Below are 17073 nucleotides of genomic sequence, written 5' to 3'. Positions count from 1 at the left end.
TTGCCATTTCCTTTGGAGACCAGAAAAGAATACAGTATTCAAAGTGAACTTAACCATAAACACTAACTCTGTTCCTCTTTCCACAGATGCTGCCTGACCTGCTGTGTGCTTCCTGAATTTTTCTGTTCTTATTTCAGACTTTCTATATCTTCAGCTTCGTGAGCTGAGGTTTATATTTTGCTGACATCTTGATATTTTGTTTTAATTGCTGCTCTGCAATGACAGAATATATCTTGTTTGAATCTACAACCAATAACAGATCTTTCTTAGCTGCTTTCCACTTGTAAGCTTGATAGAACTCATTAAATCATTTTTTTCTAATCTGGAAAACTTTGCAGGCACGATCTAGGTCTTTCTGGAATTTCTTAGCTGCTTAGTTTAATATCATTGGCATATTTAACTAACATTTTTGTTCCAGAATACAAATTATTTGTGTGGATTAGATGTGATGAGAGACAAAGCAACAATTTTTTGCACAATCCACATTGTACATTCCCATTAACAAGTACCCATGCTTGAATATCAAGAGGCCAGTAAAGTGAAAAGTTTAGACACTTGGAACAAACACTTTTAATTTTCCAACTTTAGGCTAATATGTGGTGATAATAGATACTATGATTGATTGATTGTTTGGCTACATAAAGAAGAGTTCTACGTAAAGAATTGCTAATATTAGCAATTAGTAAATGGAACAAAAGTATTTAAGAAATGTATAGAGAGTAGAGTTTAGGTTAATTAATTTTGTCGAGTTGTTGAGAATGGCATGTAAAAGGAAGAAGGAGAAAGAGACAGAATGGCACTGTTCTGTTAAACAATGCTGAAAGACCAGAATTACTGTGCAGCATAAAATTGTCAAGCTGCTTGCAAGATTGATTGAAGTAAAAAGTACAAAGACTCTGGTGAATACAACCTCCAACCTAATTTTTCTGCCTGTCTATATCTCTAAAATAGGTTCTTGAAAGCTTTCTTCTTGCCCAAGTTTTTAATCAGATCGCTAAATTTAATCCTACCATGTTGACGTTTCGTTCTTCTTGCTATTTTTCCGAAAACTACTGTTAGGTATTTTTGTACATTAGTTGTATAAATGCAAGCTGTTCTTGTTGCCATAGTAACAAAGAAGGAGGAAGTGCTGAATCTAGTTCTAAGAATTGAAGTGGGCCAAGTAGGTACTGTAAGGTGAGTTGAAACACAACCATATCATAAGGCTCAGTATAAACATTGAAAATTACAAGCAAGTGTCAAACATAAAGGTATGGGTTAGAAAGAAAGCAAATTTCAATGAGATATTCTTAAAAACAAATTACCCAGGGGATTGAAAAGGAAAAATGGCCACTAAGATAATGGATCAACAATTGGTAACCTTCAAACAGTATTCTCTAGGATATTCAATATTCACATGAGAGCTAATCAGGATTCAACAAAAGTTAATATTTAATGACTAAGAAGATAAATTAAAATAAGCCAGAAGAGGCATCCAACAAATGATTACAAAAAAAAATCAGTATATAGAAAGTTTAGCTGCTGAGCAACAGAGAAATTAATAGGAAGAAGGGAGTGTTAAAATTCATGTTTGCCATTGATAATGGCTTGGATTGGTGGTATTATTTGTTTTCCCTGTTGTGAGAATGATGAGGGATATGTGATGCAGTTATTTTGCTACAGCTTGGGAGCTGATAATTTCTAGATTATCAACATCATGACCCAGGGTATAATATTGAAAAAAGCCAATCCCTTTCCCTGGCCCCATAACCCAATCCTTCCCTTCCCCACCCCACCCACACATTGGACATCAGCAATGGACATCCTGTGTTGGCTGTGGTTCAACTGGTAGCTCCATCACCTCTGAGACAAGTGGTTGTAGGTTCAAGTCTCACTTGAGACCGTTGAGCACAAAGCTGAAGCTGATACCAAATATAGGGGTCTATCAAGTGGAGATCAATGATCCAAAGGCAATGATCCAAAGACCAAGAGAATTATCCTGGTGTCCTGCCAGCAGTTATCCCTCACTCAACATGGCTGTTATGGATTATCCAGTCATTATCACATTGTTGTTGTTTGAGCTTGCTGTGCTACAATTGTCTGTTATGTTTCATACATTGTAACAGTGACTACGTTTTATAACTATTTCATTGTCTGTAAGGTATTTTGGAATATTGTGAATGACGTTATACAAATGCAAGTCCTTCTTGATATGTATTTGAAGGCAGATGAAGCAAGCACATGGTATGATACACTTGATATAACAGATTATATGATTTACTTCCCTTGACACAGATATATACAGGATAACAATTCAGCTGTATTGATTAGATAAAGTTAAATAAATATAATCATGTATTTCTATCATAACATTAATGTAAAGAACATTCTGTCCAAACCCTCCAAAGTTGTTCATCTCGCTTGATATTGGTGTGGGTAATTTGAACAAGAAAATCATTGAAATAAAGGGTTAATTATGGCTAAAAGATAGAATGAGGGAAATCAGGTACGTGCAAAAGGCCAGATTGGAGGAGCTGAGAGATCTGAGAAGGTTGTTAAGGCTGGAAGGGATCACATCTATCTTGCTCACCTGTCATCAGTCAGCAGGATCTGAGAGAGGTTGAACCCCCTCCACTGCTCCATTACTGTGTGTCCCGTTACCATTAGCAACCAAACCAGATGTTTATGGTTATGATCTGTAATGCATTGCCTCGAAGAGTTTTGGAATATAGAGATTATGGAGTTAGGAGACAAATAGCATAATGGCTAGCTGGCTTCAGGGCAGAAAGCAGAGAGTGTGAGTAAAAGGTAGCTGTTGACAGCAGAAGAAGGTGGGCAGTGTTGAGGTAATACATTTTGCTATAGGTAGAATAGAGAGGTCACATTACTTGAAAGGTGCAAGTCTACATGGAACAAAAAGAGATTTAGGAGTAAAAATCTGCCAATTACTAAATGGTAGAATAACAAGACCATAAAGAAAACAAAACAAGCATGAGGATGTTTTTCTTGAACAGACTTAAAAAGTAGAGAAGTTATGTTTAGCCTGTATTGAATCTTGTAATTTATAATGTCCTTGTAATTTGCTACAGTTTTAGTTTCCCTATTAAAGAAAGAATATAGAGGTGTCGGAGAGGATTTAGAGAAGATTTACAAAGGTACCAGAAATGAAACTGCATGCATAACAGGAAAACATGAACAGAGACAGTCACTTTTCTTGTGAGAAAAGACTGAATGGTGACATGGTAGAGGTCTTTAAAGTGTTGACAGGTTTTAATAGAGTGGATACAGAGAGAATGCTTCTACCTGAGGATAATCAGAGGACAAGCTGGTCATTCAGAAATACAATAAGAAATGAAAAGAAACTTTGTCCAAAGAGTGATGAGAATGTGGGACTCACTAACAAAGGGAGTAGTTGAAACAAAATGTATAAATGCATTTATGGGGAGGCTAGAATACCTGTGAGAGAGAAGGGAATAGAGAACTTCACTGATAGATTTAGAGGAGGAAACATGGGAGGAATCTTGAGCAGAGCATAAATGTTACACGGACTGGTTGGACAATTGGCCCGCTTCTGTAATTTAACTCCCTGCGGAAGTAGATTCAATAATAAATTTCAAGAGGGAATTATGAAAACACCTGTAAACAAGTAATTTGTATAACTGTGGGGAATTTCCAAGGAATAATTTTCTTTGCAGACGTATTTATTCATGGGATATGGGAGCTGATGCCACTATTAACAAGAATTATTGTTTTGCTAATGATTGAGAATAGACTGACATGATTGTAATTAATCATGTTTGATATTTTCTCTTTTATAAGACATGAAGGTTGGAGGTGTTGTGGATAGTGTAGAAGGTTGTTGTAGGTTATAATAGAATATAGATGGGATGCAGAGTTCGGCGGAGAAATGGTAAATGGATTTCAATCTGGAAAACTGTGAAATGATAAACTTTGGAAGATTGAACTTGAAGGTGGAGTACAAGGTTAATGGCATGATTCTTAGCAGTGTGGAGGAATAGAGGGATCTTGGGGTCCAAGTCCAAAGATCCCTCAAAGTTGCCACACGTTGATAGGGTGGTTAAAAAGGCATATGGTGTGCTGGCCTTAATTAGTCAGGGGAATGAGTTCAAGAGCCGCGAGGTAATGTTGCAGCTCTATAAAACTCTGGTTAGACCACACTTAAAGTGTTGTGTTCAGTTCTGGTCACCTCATTATAGGAAAGATGTGGAAGCTTTAGAGAGGGTGCAGAGGAGATTTACCAGGTTGCTGCCTGGATTAGAGAACATGTCTTATGAGGAAAGGTTGAGTGAGTTAGGGCTTTTCTCTTTGGAGCAATGGAGGATGAGAGGTGATTTGATAGAGGCGTATAGAATTATGAGAGGCATAGATAGAGTGGACGGCCAGCACCTTTTTCTAGGGTGGCAATGGCCAATACCAGATGACATCCATTTAAGTTGAGTGGAAGAAAGTTCAGAGGAGATGTCAGAGGTAAGTTTTATACGCAGAGAGTAGTGGGTGCCTGGAACGCACTGCCAGAGTTGGTGGTAGAAGCTGATGCAAAAGGGACATTTAAAAGACTCTGGTAGGCACATGGATGTATGAAAAATGGAGGGTTATTGGCTGTGTAGGAAGGAAGGATTAGACTGATCGTGGAATAGGTTTATATGGGTCAGCACAACATCATGGGCTGAAGGGCCCATGCTGTGCTTTACTGTTCTATGTTCCAGGATAACCTGGAAAAATTTCACACTCTTCGTAAATGCCAGTACTGTGGCTGTACTGGAACTGCTTGTCTAGAGTGCAGCTAGCAACTAGGATGCAGTTGAAGGCCAAATCCTTCAATGTATTGAGTTCCCTTAATTGTTTTTTTTTGTTTATCATATTGAGTGAATTGAGTCAACTGAAGACCTGTGTTGGTAAGAGGAATCTTCAGGAGGAGGCTGAAATGGATTATCCACTTGGCATTTATGTTTTTGGATGATTGTAAATGCTTCAGCATAGTTAAGTGGTTAAGCTTCTGGAGACCATTATAAAGAACGACATTAATTGTCACTTAGAAAGGACTTGAGTTAATTAAAAACTCTCTGACAATCTTTGTCACAATCTTTATCTTTGTGAAATTAACGAAGTGCATTGATAAAAGAAAGGGGCTCATAATTCTGGATTGCTTAGATTTTCTGATTTCAATTCTTTATCAGTATTAAAATGCCAGAAATGAATCCATGAATTATTGTTCTTCAGTCTCACTTACTCTATTGATTTTACAGCTCTGTGTCTGGCAAGTAGTTTCTCTGACATTCCTTTGAAAAAGTTTTTTAAAATATTCTGAAATTGATCAATGCAAGCAGGGCCTTCTCAAACTACTGATGAAGGGTCTTGATCCGAAACATCGACTGTCCATTTCCCACCATAGATGTTGCCTGACCCACTGAGTTCCTCCAGCGCTTTGTGTGTTGCTCCCAATTTCCAGCATCTGCAGAATCTCTTGTGTCTCCTTCTCAAACTAACTGCAATGATTAATTCTTGCACCAGGATTTGAAGGATCTTCCCTTTATTTGACTCTAACCTCATTTACAAAAGACTAATGAGCTGCAAATGCCTACTGGGTACCCATAGGTAGTTTGCATTTAAAAACCATACAAATTAATAACAGTTGTATTGTTGGCAGATTGCACCACTTGGGGAAATAGGTCAAAAAGAAGGAGGGTGTGTGACAATTTTTGGAAGGAAAGAGGTGAACAATTAGGAGATATTGGGAGTGACCTAAAATGAATAACACTCAAGCAGCAATGGGAGGCAGTAGAAAATCAGAAGTTGGAAGCAACTGGGAAAGGACAGGATAGGAAAAAATAAGAGGTGATAAGCAGGATACTAAGCTGGGGAAGGTTACAGCAGTTATCAAATGCAGTGATGGCAATAGACCTTCTTGTGTGGCCATACATGTTCAAAGAACTCTTGGCACTATACTTGGCGCGACGCTATTACAGCGCCAGCGATCAGGGTTCGATTCCCGTCGCTGTCTGTAAGGAGTTTGTACGTTCTCCCGTGTCTGCGTGGGTTTCCTCCGGGTGCTCCAGTTTCCTCCCACATTGCAAAGACGTATGGGTAGGTTAATTTGGGTTTAGAATGGGCGGCGCGGACTCATTGGGCCAGAAGGGCCTGTTACCACGCTGTAAATAAAATTTTTAAATTTTAAATTCTGTTAAGCATTTCTTTATGCATATCATTTGGTTTGTTATCTGCATAGTTTCTTTTTAGGTTGGGATAGTTAGGTTGCATTTATGAACGCAGAACTCAAACAGGCATCATGTCTTTTGATAGTACGAAGGACCTGATACCTGGATCATATGTGGACTCTGGACTCAAAATTTTACTAATCAATATACCATTTTGTTTAATTTTGCATCGGCTTTACACTTGGAAAACAGAGTCAGAGCCATTGAATCTTGATTGCATAGGTAACTAGGTAACTAAACCATTCAAATATATACAAGAACCAATAATTTGTACCATTTGACTTTCAAGTGTATTGATAGTAATACAACACAATGTAAAGTAGCACGGTTCAATTTTGAAAACAGGTAAAATATTTCTGTTGACAAACTAAGAACAAAGCCATGGCTGGTCATGAGTAACATAGAAAATGTCAATGCTTTGTGTTTACAACAACTAGCATGAGAATTGTTTCCACAGCTGGCACAGCATACAAGTAAAATTGTAACATTGCAGTAAGCCAAATATGAATCACATGAGATTGGCACTGTGGTCAAATGATCATTAATAATGATTGGAGTATATACTTAGGAAATACTATTGCTCTCTAATTTGTTTCTGAATATGAATGTGATCATATTTATCAGATTGAATCAAGCCTAATGTTTATACAAGAACACTAAAAAGAGAGTAACGGTAAACAAGTGTGTATGATCTTGAAATAAGAGCTCATCAGGATTTTTACCTGTATTTCCTGTATTTTTTAGACAGGTTAACCATGAACAAATTTACAGTTGCTGATTAAATGCCAGTAATGTGGCTCAATGGAACCTTCTTGGCTAGAGGTTCAGGTAGTTCTGGAGCACACTCATTGCTACTACTGGGATATTGTCAGAGGCCATATTCTTTGTTGTATTGAGTTTCTTAATTGCTTCTTGCTGCAGGATGGAACTAACACAATCAAACTTACTTACATTGTAGTTTTATCCAACATATCGTGGCATGGGCACAATTTTGATTCCATAAAGTGTAGTTTGATTCAGAGAACATGACTTCAAATTCCAACCCTGTCTTTCATTCAGAGATGGATAATCAATAGGAACAGATTTTGCAGATTGGCACCTGGATAATTATTTTATCTTGGAGGAAAGAAATAAAATCTCCAGTTCAATCTTGGAAAGTATGTGAAACATGGATGACAGCAGCCATATCAAAGAGAGTTGCTGAGTACTTCCCACACCCCACCTACAGGAGCAGGCACAGTGGCAACAAATGAAAATGAGACTATAAATAAAAGAACAATTTGTAACAAAAGCAGAGCTTTAGAAAAGTGCCAGCTCAAATGCAAGTAATCAGAATAGAACATATAAAATAAATCACAAAAAAATAGAAAAATATCTTTCTATTTAAGTGATTTTAATTCTTCATCAGGTTTCTGAACAAAAATTATAACCAGCTCAAGCTTTTGCTGCAATCATCAAGGCCTTTGGACAAGAATAAAGACATTTCCAAATCTGTTCTGTGCAGATTCTAATGATATTCAACTCACCATCAAGCTTAGTCCTATCAGAAATTTGCTTCATGTTGCCCATCATATAACTATCCTGTTAGAGTATCAATAGCTCCTTGGGTTTTCTTTTCATGGTACAGTCTCATCAAAAAACATGCACGACTTTTACATTAGCAGCCTTACATTGTGACAGGTAATGTCCTCATTATTTTTACATTTTGACAGATGATCTCTTCTACTTTCATTTATTTTTCAGCAGGAATATGTTTAAAGTAATTGAATATTTAAAATGAAACAGAGATTTTTACATGCAGGAGTTAGACTGAACCTCCTGGCCCCTGGCACACTCTGGTTATGGTGTCAGTCAGTCAAATAGCTATTGGATAGCTGCAGGCTGGCACTGATGTCTCATTACTGAAACCACATAGCACATATTCAATCAATACCACTGGAGCATTCCAGAATGTTTCTCTAATGGGAATCTTTATTCACATATCAGAATGGATTCATGCACACCTCTATGTTTAAAATAATAAGTATTATTTAGAAATAAAAGTTGAACATATTGGAAATGCACGATAACTTAATGAATGTTTCAATTGAAATTGAAATATTAACTTGTCTTTCTGCTTTAAATGTTGTTTGAAGTATTTTGCAGTTTTGACGTTTTCCTCTTCTGACAACCAGTATTAACAATTTTCATGGTACCTTTATACATACCACTTGCATTTTTATTTTTTTAGCTGCTTTGTTCTCATTGTTCTTTCTCCAAACCTAGAGCCATAAGAGCATAAGATAATAAGAGCAGGAATTGGCCATTCAGACTATGAAGTCTGCTCTGCTACATCATTTCCAGATCTTACATTACTGTAGTATCCTTTGATTTATGTCTAAAATATATTCAATGAGAAATCACAGCCCCCTGGAAAAGAGCATTCCACAGATTTACAACCCTCCAAGTGAACATGTTCTTCCTCTCCTAATTATTCTGAGATGGTGATATTAGTTCTGGACTCTCTAGCACGATTTTGACATCCTCTGAACATCTAACCTGTCCCCTTAAGAAATTTATGTTTCTATGAAATCTCCTCTCATTTTTATAAACTTGGGAAAATTAGCTTAATTTACTCAATATTTTTTATTTCCTTATGAGATAATCGCCTTATCCCACAAAGCATTTTAGTAATTTTAGTTGCACTCCAAGGTAAGAAAACCAAAATAATAACGGCTCACCAAGGCACCATATATTCATAATAAAATTTATTGACTTGTACACTCTAATCCATTTGTAAGAAAGGCAGCATGTTCCTTATCATTTGCTCTAACTTCCTGTGATTTGTGTACAAAGATATCTAGCTCTGTATAAGTACCAATATTTCATATTCTTTTATCTTTTAATTATATTTGGTCTTACTATTTTTACAACCAAAAAAAACTTACTCAACACCATATTCCAGCTGTCAGGTTCTCTTCAACCAATTTAATCTGGCAAGTTCCTTTGCATGGCGGCACAAGAAACTGGAACCAGATATGGGAAAAATGATGGGCAGGTGGAACCAGATGGGGAGGGTAAACCAGAGAAAAGAAACCCAAGTGTTAGGTATGTGGGGGATGGGCAGATGGAGATGAGAAAGGTGAACAAAGGGAGAGAGAATCTAGGTTGTCTGGTAGGAGTGGAAAACAAACAACTGGAAAATTCAGTGCTCATACCATTGGGTTGTAGGCTATTCAAGTGGAACATGAGATGCTGTTCTTCTGCTTTGCATTTGGCCTCACTGTGGCAGTGGAGAAGGCTGAGCAATATGGGAATGGGAATGAGAGCTGAAGTGACATGCAATTGGAAGCTCAGGATGGCTGTTGCAGACAGAGTACAGATGCTGCACAAAACGGTTACCTCATCTACACGTGGTCTCGCTGATCAAGAGGACCAAATGCAGTAGATGAGGTTGGAGGAGGTGCATGTGAATCTTTGCCTCGCCTGGAAGGGCTGTTTAGGTCCCTGGATGGTGGTGAGGGAGGTGGTGTAGGGGCAAGTGTTACCTCTCCTAGAGTTGCAGGGGAATGTTCTTTTGCGTCCTCCTCATAGTTTAATTAACACTAGCAAACTCAGATCATTACTTCTGTCCCTTCATCTGAGCCATTGATGTAAATTGTAAGCAGCTACGTTTCTTGATACACTCACTAGATACAGCCACAAGCCTGTCTGTATTCCATCAGCCTTAATTCTTTTCTAATAATCCCTTGTGTGGCACTTCATTGAATGTTATTAAACATGCAAATACACTACATCCACTTCTTCATTATCCATTCTTCGAGTTACATCCTCATTCTCAGAAAATCCCCAAGTATTTTGAGACAAAATTTCCTTTTTGTAAATCCGTATTGACTCTGTCCAGTCATATTATGATTTTCTAAGTCTCCTGTTACCACACCATTAATAATAGATTCTCATATGCTCATTTCTGTTGATGTCTGTCTGTCTGGCTGAAAATTCTGTGTCCTATCTCTCCCTCCTTTGGTAACTAGTGCTACCTTCCTACTTACTACTATTTGCCACCTTCCAGCCTTCAGAAATCATTCTAAAATCTGTGAAATTCTGAAAGATCAGAACCATTCCAGATCCCTCTTTTTAAAACCCTGAGACATAAGCCATCAGCAACAGGGTATTGTCAGCCTTTAGCCTCATTCAGTCTTTCAATACTATTTCTTTATTAATACAAACTTACTTAAGTTCCACACCACCATTAGACTTTCTGTGCCCCATAACTTCTGATTCACTTTTGTGCCTTCTATTACTTTTGTTACCTCTGCCATGTCCCTTTACCCCATTTATAATTATTCCTGTAAAGAACCCATGCTTACTTTTCCTAACTCTTCATTCTTCCAGTGTGTGTTTATTGTCTCTTACAAGTTTGTACATTCTATTTTCATCATCAGTTTCTTGGTTATTCTTCATTGAATTCTAAGACCATCCCATTGCTTAGGCTTACTATTATTTGGCAACATTATAAACCCTTATTTAATCTAATGCTATTTTTAATTGTTGTCAACTGTTGCTACTTTTCACAGGGGAGTTTTAATTATTTAAGAAAGTATATACTGTATGCTTTGTGAATTATGATTTATTTCATTAAATGTTTTCCATTGCTTATCTATCTTCATATCTTGAGTGTAATTTAGCCCACCTAACTTCCTTTTCATACCTACATTTTTGCTTTGTTGAGATTTATAATGGCAATTACTAATTGAATCAAATTTATAGAACATAGAACAGGCCCTTAGGCCCATGATGTCTGTGCCAACCATGATGCCAAATTAAGGTAATCCCATCAACCTGGACACGATCCATATCCCTCCATTCCCCGTTTACATGTGCCTGTCTAGATGCCTTTTAAACGTCTCTATCGCATCTGCTTCCACCAACCCCCCGGCAGCACATTTCAGGCACCTACCACTCTTGCATATCTCCTTTAAACTTCCCTGCTCTCACATTAAAGCTATGTCCTCTTGTATTTGACATTTCTACCCTTGGAAAAGACACTGACTATCTAACCAGTCTATGTCTCTTATAATTTTATAAACTTCTATCAGGCCTCCCCTCAGCCTCTGACCACTCCAGAGAAAACAGCTCAAGTTTGTCCAACCTCTCCTTATAGCTAATACTCTATAATGCAGGCAGAGTCCTGGTGAACCTTTTCTGCACCCTCTCCAAAGCCTCCACATCCTTCCCGTAATGGAGTGACCAGAGCTGCACACAATACCCCAAATGTGGCCTAACCAAAGTTTTATACAGCCTTAACATGACTTTCCTGACTTTTATACTCAATGCCCTGACTAATGAAGGCAAGCATGCTGTAAGCCTTCTTACTACCCTATCTACTCGTGTTGCCACTTTCAGGAAACTATGGACCTACACCCCAAGATCTCTCTGCACATCAGTGCTCCTGAGGGTCCTGCCATTTACTGTATACTTTCCCCTTACATTTGAACCCCTAATGCACAACACCACACTGCAATTCTCTAATTTTATGTTTACTATTGCTTGAGGCACCTTACCACAGTTTTATTAATTAACTCTATTTTATAGCATAATCCCAGTGCCAGATCTGAAATGATCTGTTGCCTAATTGATTGCACATTATACAGATCCAGAAATGTACCTTGAATGAATTCTGTGAACCTCAACCCTGTCTTTCCTCCACCCAACCCTGTCCTCACCCTGACCAGCATCCCCGAACCCCCAATCCCTGCACCCCTCCCCCCGCACCCCTCCCCCCCGCCTTCCTACCATATTATTATTGTTGCAAATTTGGTCTGCCCAGTCTATAAAAAGATTAAAGTCCCCCATGACTCTCTACTATCCTTGTAATACTCTTTAATTTTCTGATTTATAGTCTTCTCAGCAATACAACTACTCTTATTCATGTTTTCTGATAGATGTATAGTCAGAGAGGTGTAAAGTTGTAAGCACAGAAATGGGCCCTTCAACCCACCACGTCTATAGCGATCTTTTACCCCTCTATTGTAAACCCATTTACCTGCATTAGGGGTAAATGGGATTTGTGTAAATAGGCAAAAAGCATTGAAAGCCTGTCTAAATGCCACTTAAACATCGTAATTGTTTCCAATTCCATCTCCTCTTCTGGTAGCATGTTCCAGATATCAACCACTCTCTGTGTAAGAAACTTTTCTCTCAGATCCCCTTTAAAATTCCTACCTCTCACCTTAAAAATATGCCTTCTTGGTTTTTGATACCCCTACCATGGGAAAAAGACTCTGACTCTCTACCCTATTTATGGCTCTTACAATTTTATATACCTCTATCAGGTCATCCCTCAGCCTCCTTTACTCCAGAGAAAACAAGCCCAGCCTATCCAATCTCACCCCATAACTCAAGTCTTCCAGTAGAGGTAACATCCTGGTGAATCTCCTCTGCACTGTCTACAGAACAATCACATCCTTCTTATAATGTGGGGTCCAGAACTGTACACAATACTCCAAAAGCGATCTTTGTTTTTTTTATTTCCACCTAAACATTTCCACAACTTGGTTTTCTGACCAATTTTCTGCCTTTATGACTATCACCCATTTCCTTTCCCACTTTGCCTATCTTTTCCAAAAGACCTGAAATAATTAATTTGCAATCTTGTTCATCCTGCAACCATGTCTCTATGAAATTAAACCCATTTATTTCTATCTCTTCCTTTAATTTACCTAATGATTTATTAAGCAATGTAGATTACAATTTTAAAATAAAATATGATGTAATAAACATGATTTAGAATGTAAGGATGTCAGAGCAGGAGTAGGCCATCCAGCCCTTCGAGCTTGGTCAACATTCATTAAGATTGTGGCTGATCTTTCAGTTCAATATCATTTTCAGCACTCTCCCCAAGTTCCTCAATTCCAGTGATGGCCAGAAATCTGTTGATCTGTGTTTTGAATGAACATAACTGAGTCTCCACAACCCTCAGTGAGAGGGAACTCCACTCATCCTCTGAGTGAAGAAATCTCTCCCCATCTCAGCCCTAAATTGGTGACTTGTTATTCTGAAATTAGATCTCCTGCTCTAGGATTCCTCAGCCAAGTGAAACATTTTCCCTGCATCCAACCTGTCAAGCCTTTTAGAATTTTGTATGTTTAGATGAGATTTCCTCTCATTCTCTAAACTCTAGAGAATACAGTCCTAATTTAATCACTTTCTCCTCCAGTGGTAAACTTGGTATGCCTGGAACCAGCCAAGTGAATCTTCACTACATGCCCTCAATGGCAAGTACATCCATCCTATAGTTCAGAGACCAGGACTGTATACATTACTCCAGGTGATGTCTCACCAAGGCCCTGTCCAATTATAATAAGACTTCCTTCCTCATGTAATGAAAACAGAAAATGCTGGAAAAAGTTAACAGGCAATATCTGTGGAATGAGAAATGAAGTTAACATTTCAGTCGAAGACCTTTTATCTGAACAGATTCAGGTCTCTCAGATTTCAGATCTGCAGTTTTCTGTATTTCCTTACTCCTGTATTGAAATCCTCTTGTAATAAAGTTTAACATACCATTTGCCCTTTTAATCACTCACAGCATCTGCATGTTGGCCTTCAGCAACCTGTATACAACATACCTAGGTCCCTTCAAACATCAAAAATAACTCTTTCACTATTTAACTAATACACTGCTTTTCTGTTATGTTCACCAAAGTGGATAACTTCACATTTTTCCACATTATGTTCCATCACTGGTTCAGCTTGTCCATATGCCTTCAAAGTCAGTTTCCACTCTTCTCTGTAATCACAATCCCACCTAGTTAGATATCAACAATGTTTGGAAATATGATATTTGGTTTGTATTGTTGATATGGAGTGTGAAAAGGCAATCAATGCTGTCTAACCTTGTTAATCAACCACATGTGCAGGATTTTGTAGAATGTCTTCTGAAAATCCAAATACATCATATCCACTAGTTCCCTCTTCGCCATTCTACTAGTGTCTTCCTCGAAGAACTCCTGAGATTATCTGCAAACATGATTTTCCTTTCATAACTCCATGTTGGCTCTGCTGAATCCTATTTTCCTTTCTAAAATGTATTGTTGTTACATCCTTAATTATAGATTCCAGTAATTTTCCTACCACTGATGTTAGGCTAACAGGTCCATAGTTTTAAAAATACTCACAACTCAGTAGTATCAGATCGTGTACCATATCCTTGTTCCTCTTAGTGGAAGATTTGGATCATAATCTATGTCATTTTGAACATATCTGGTTTTTGTCTGTATTATCTATCCTTCTCTATTTGATATACCAACAAAGCTATGCTTCCTGCAGATATCCAGAAGTTTCTTTCCCAAAAAACTTTGTGTTGACTTCGAGTCTGTGGAGGAAACCATCCTCAATAAGTTTTACAACCTATAGTTATGGTTGACGGTTTCATGCAACTTAGACACTTCAGGTTATAAGTACAAGCATTAGAGACATTCAAGTTTCTATCATGTGTTTTCACAAATTGTCATTTAGCATTTACTTTAACCTATGCATAGCTTGTCAAGAAAACATTATTTATACTGGTCAAATGAATCGCATGTTGTAGTTAAGTCCAGGGTAGAGGAGTCTAAAACTAGATGACATAGATTTAAGGTGAGAAGGGAAAGGCTTAAAGAGACCTGAGGGGAAACATTTTCAACCAGAGGGTGGTGGGTATATGGAACAAGCTACCAGAAGAAGATGTAGAGACGGGTATAATTACAACGTTTAAAAGACATTTAGGTTGGTCCATGAATAGGAAAGGTTTGGAGGGATATGGGCCAAACCCAGGCAAGTGTGTCTTGCTTGGATAGACACCTTGGTTGTCATGAACAAGTTGGGCTGAAGGACCTGTTTCTGTGCTGTATTACTCTATGATTCTATGACTCTTAAGTCGGCTACTTTGAACTATATTTTTCTGGTAGTTAAAAGCAGTGGTTATCTAGCTTTATTGAACTATTTGCCTACATTGTCTGAACAGCCATAAGCCCTATAGAGTCATAGAGTACTACAGCACAGAAACAGGCCCTTCGGCCCATCTAGTCCATGCTGACCTGACCTGCCTAGTCCCATCTACTAGCACCTGGACCATATCCCTCCAAACCCCTCCCATCCATGTACCTATCCAAACCTCTCTTAAATGTTACAACTGAACCCTCATTTACCACTTACGCTGGCAGCTCGTTCCACACTCGCGCCACCCTCTGAGTGAAGAAGTTTCCCCTCAGATTCCCCTTAAATATTTCACCTTTCACCCTAAACCTATGTCCTCTAGTTCTAGTCTCACCCAACCTTAGGGGAAAAAGCCTGCATGCATTCACCCTATCTATACCCCTCATAATTTTGTATACCTCTATAAGATCTCCCATTATTCTCCTGCGCTACAGGGAATAAAGTCCTAACCTATTCAACCTTTCCCTATAGCTCAGGTCCTCAAGTCCCAGCAACATCCTTGTAAATTTTCCCTGCACTCTTTCAAGCTTATTGATATCTTTCCTGTAGGTGGGTGACCAGAACTGCACACAATATTCCAAATTCGGCTTCACCAACGTCTTGTACAATTTCAGCATAACATCCCAGCTCCTGTACTCGATGGCCTATGATGCTTCCCAAAACTCCTCTCACATTGTGTGACCATTCACACTTTCAAATGACATTTAAGTTATGTTGTGTAAAATTTAAAATTCATGACGAGTATTCAATTTCTAAAAGACATTGTGATATTAAAACACTTCCTTTATCTGTCTTTGCTATTTATAGTAAAATCAAAATCATGTTTCTGAAAGGTGATTGCAATCATTTTACATGCAATTCATTTGAAGTGCAGTGTAAGATTGTTAAGCTCAACTGGCACTTCCTACCATGTAAAGCATGTTGTGCAGCTGTGACTTGCACACTTAATGCATTTGACTTGCCTATAAATGGAGACTGTTGAGCATGCAAAAGTGACAAAAATTATAGTTGATGTCATTGCTACAACAGAATATGTCCATGTGCAACAATACTTCACTGGTGTTGGCCATTTGAGCAGGCCCTTACAGAGTGAATATTTGTTTCAGTGCTAATTAAAGTCCTCACCCAATCTATTGTTGGGATTCTGCCACTGCTTCTTTTCTAACGCATAGATAGACCAGCTAGATCACATCTATTTGCAGGTAAGGCTTTCTACTTTCTTTGAGGTGGTGCTCTCAACTGCTCCTGTCCTTGGCCAGGAGTCTGCCTCTTCTGTCATGAAGTTAATCGAGTGTTGGAGAAGTGGCAATGCTACTAAATGTCTATTCTTCTAATCTTAGTGGCGGTCAACTCAATCTGCCCCACAAGTTCCAGCAATGGTGCTCTTTGAGAACAACTGCTTTAAGAGGGCTAAATATTATGGGGCGCTGTAAAAGGTAAGTTCATGCTTTGCGTACAGCTCCTGAAATTATGAGTGGTTTCTGTGCATAACTAAAGTAAGATCCAGAAATCACCCTCCTTTTATATACAATGAAACTGGAGGGGCTTCTGTGTGGAACCAGTTTTGTGCACTGTTCTGTGGAGTACAATTATTAGGCCCATATTCTACATACATTAAGACCTTGCAATAAACGGCTAATAACGAAAATCTCCCCTAATTCCTATTCATAGATCAATTCAAGGAAAGATCTGAACAGTGTAAAGTTGTGTCACATAAACATAAAAATATAATTAGTATGTTTAAGACACAAAATAAAATTCAAATCAGAGTGCAAAAAGCTGGCCTAATTATTCAGTTATAGAAGCATGGTTGAGCCACATGGTTGAGTCTCTTGCTCAAAAACTGTTCAAATATAAGTTTTCCTGAAACAATTAATTGTTCAAATTTTGCAAATAAAAC

The sequence above is a fragment of the Pristis pectinata genome, chromosome 10, assembly GCF_009764475.1.
Source record: "Pristis pectinata isolate sPriPec2 chromosome 10, sPriPec2.1.pri, whole genome shotgun sequence".
Lineage (NCBI taxonomy): Eukaryota > Metazoa > Chordata > Chondrichthyes > Rhinopristiformes > Pristidae > Pristis > Pristis pectinata.
Note: the sequence above shows the minus strand (reverse complement) of the source record.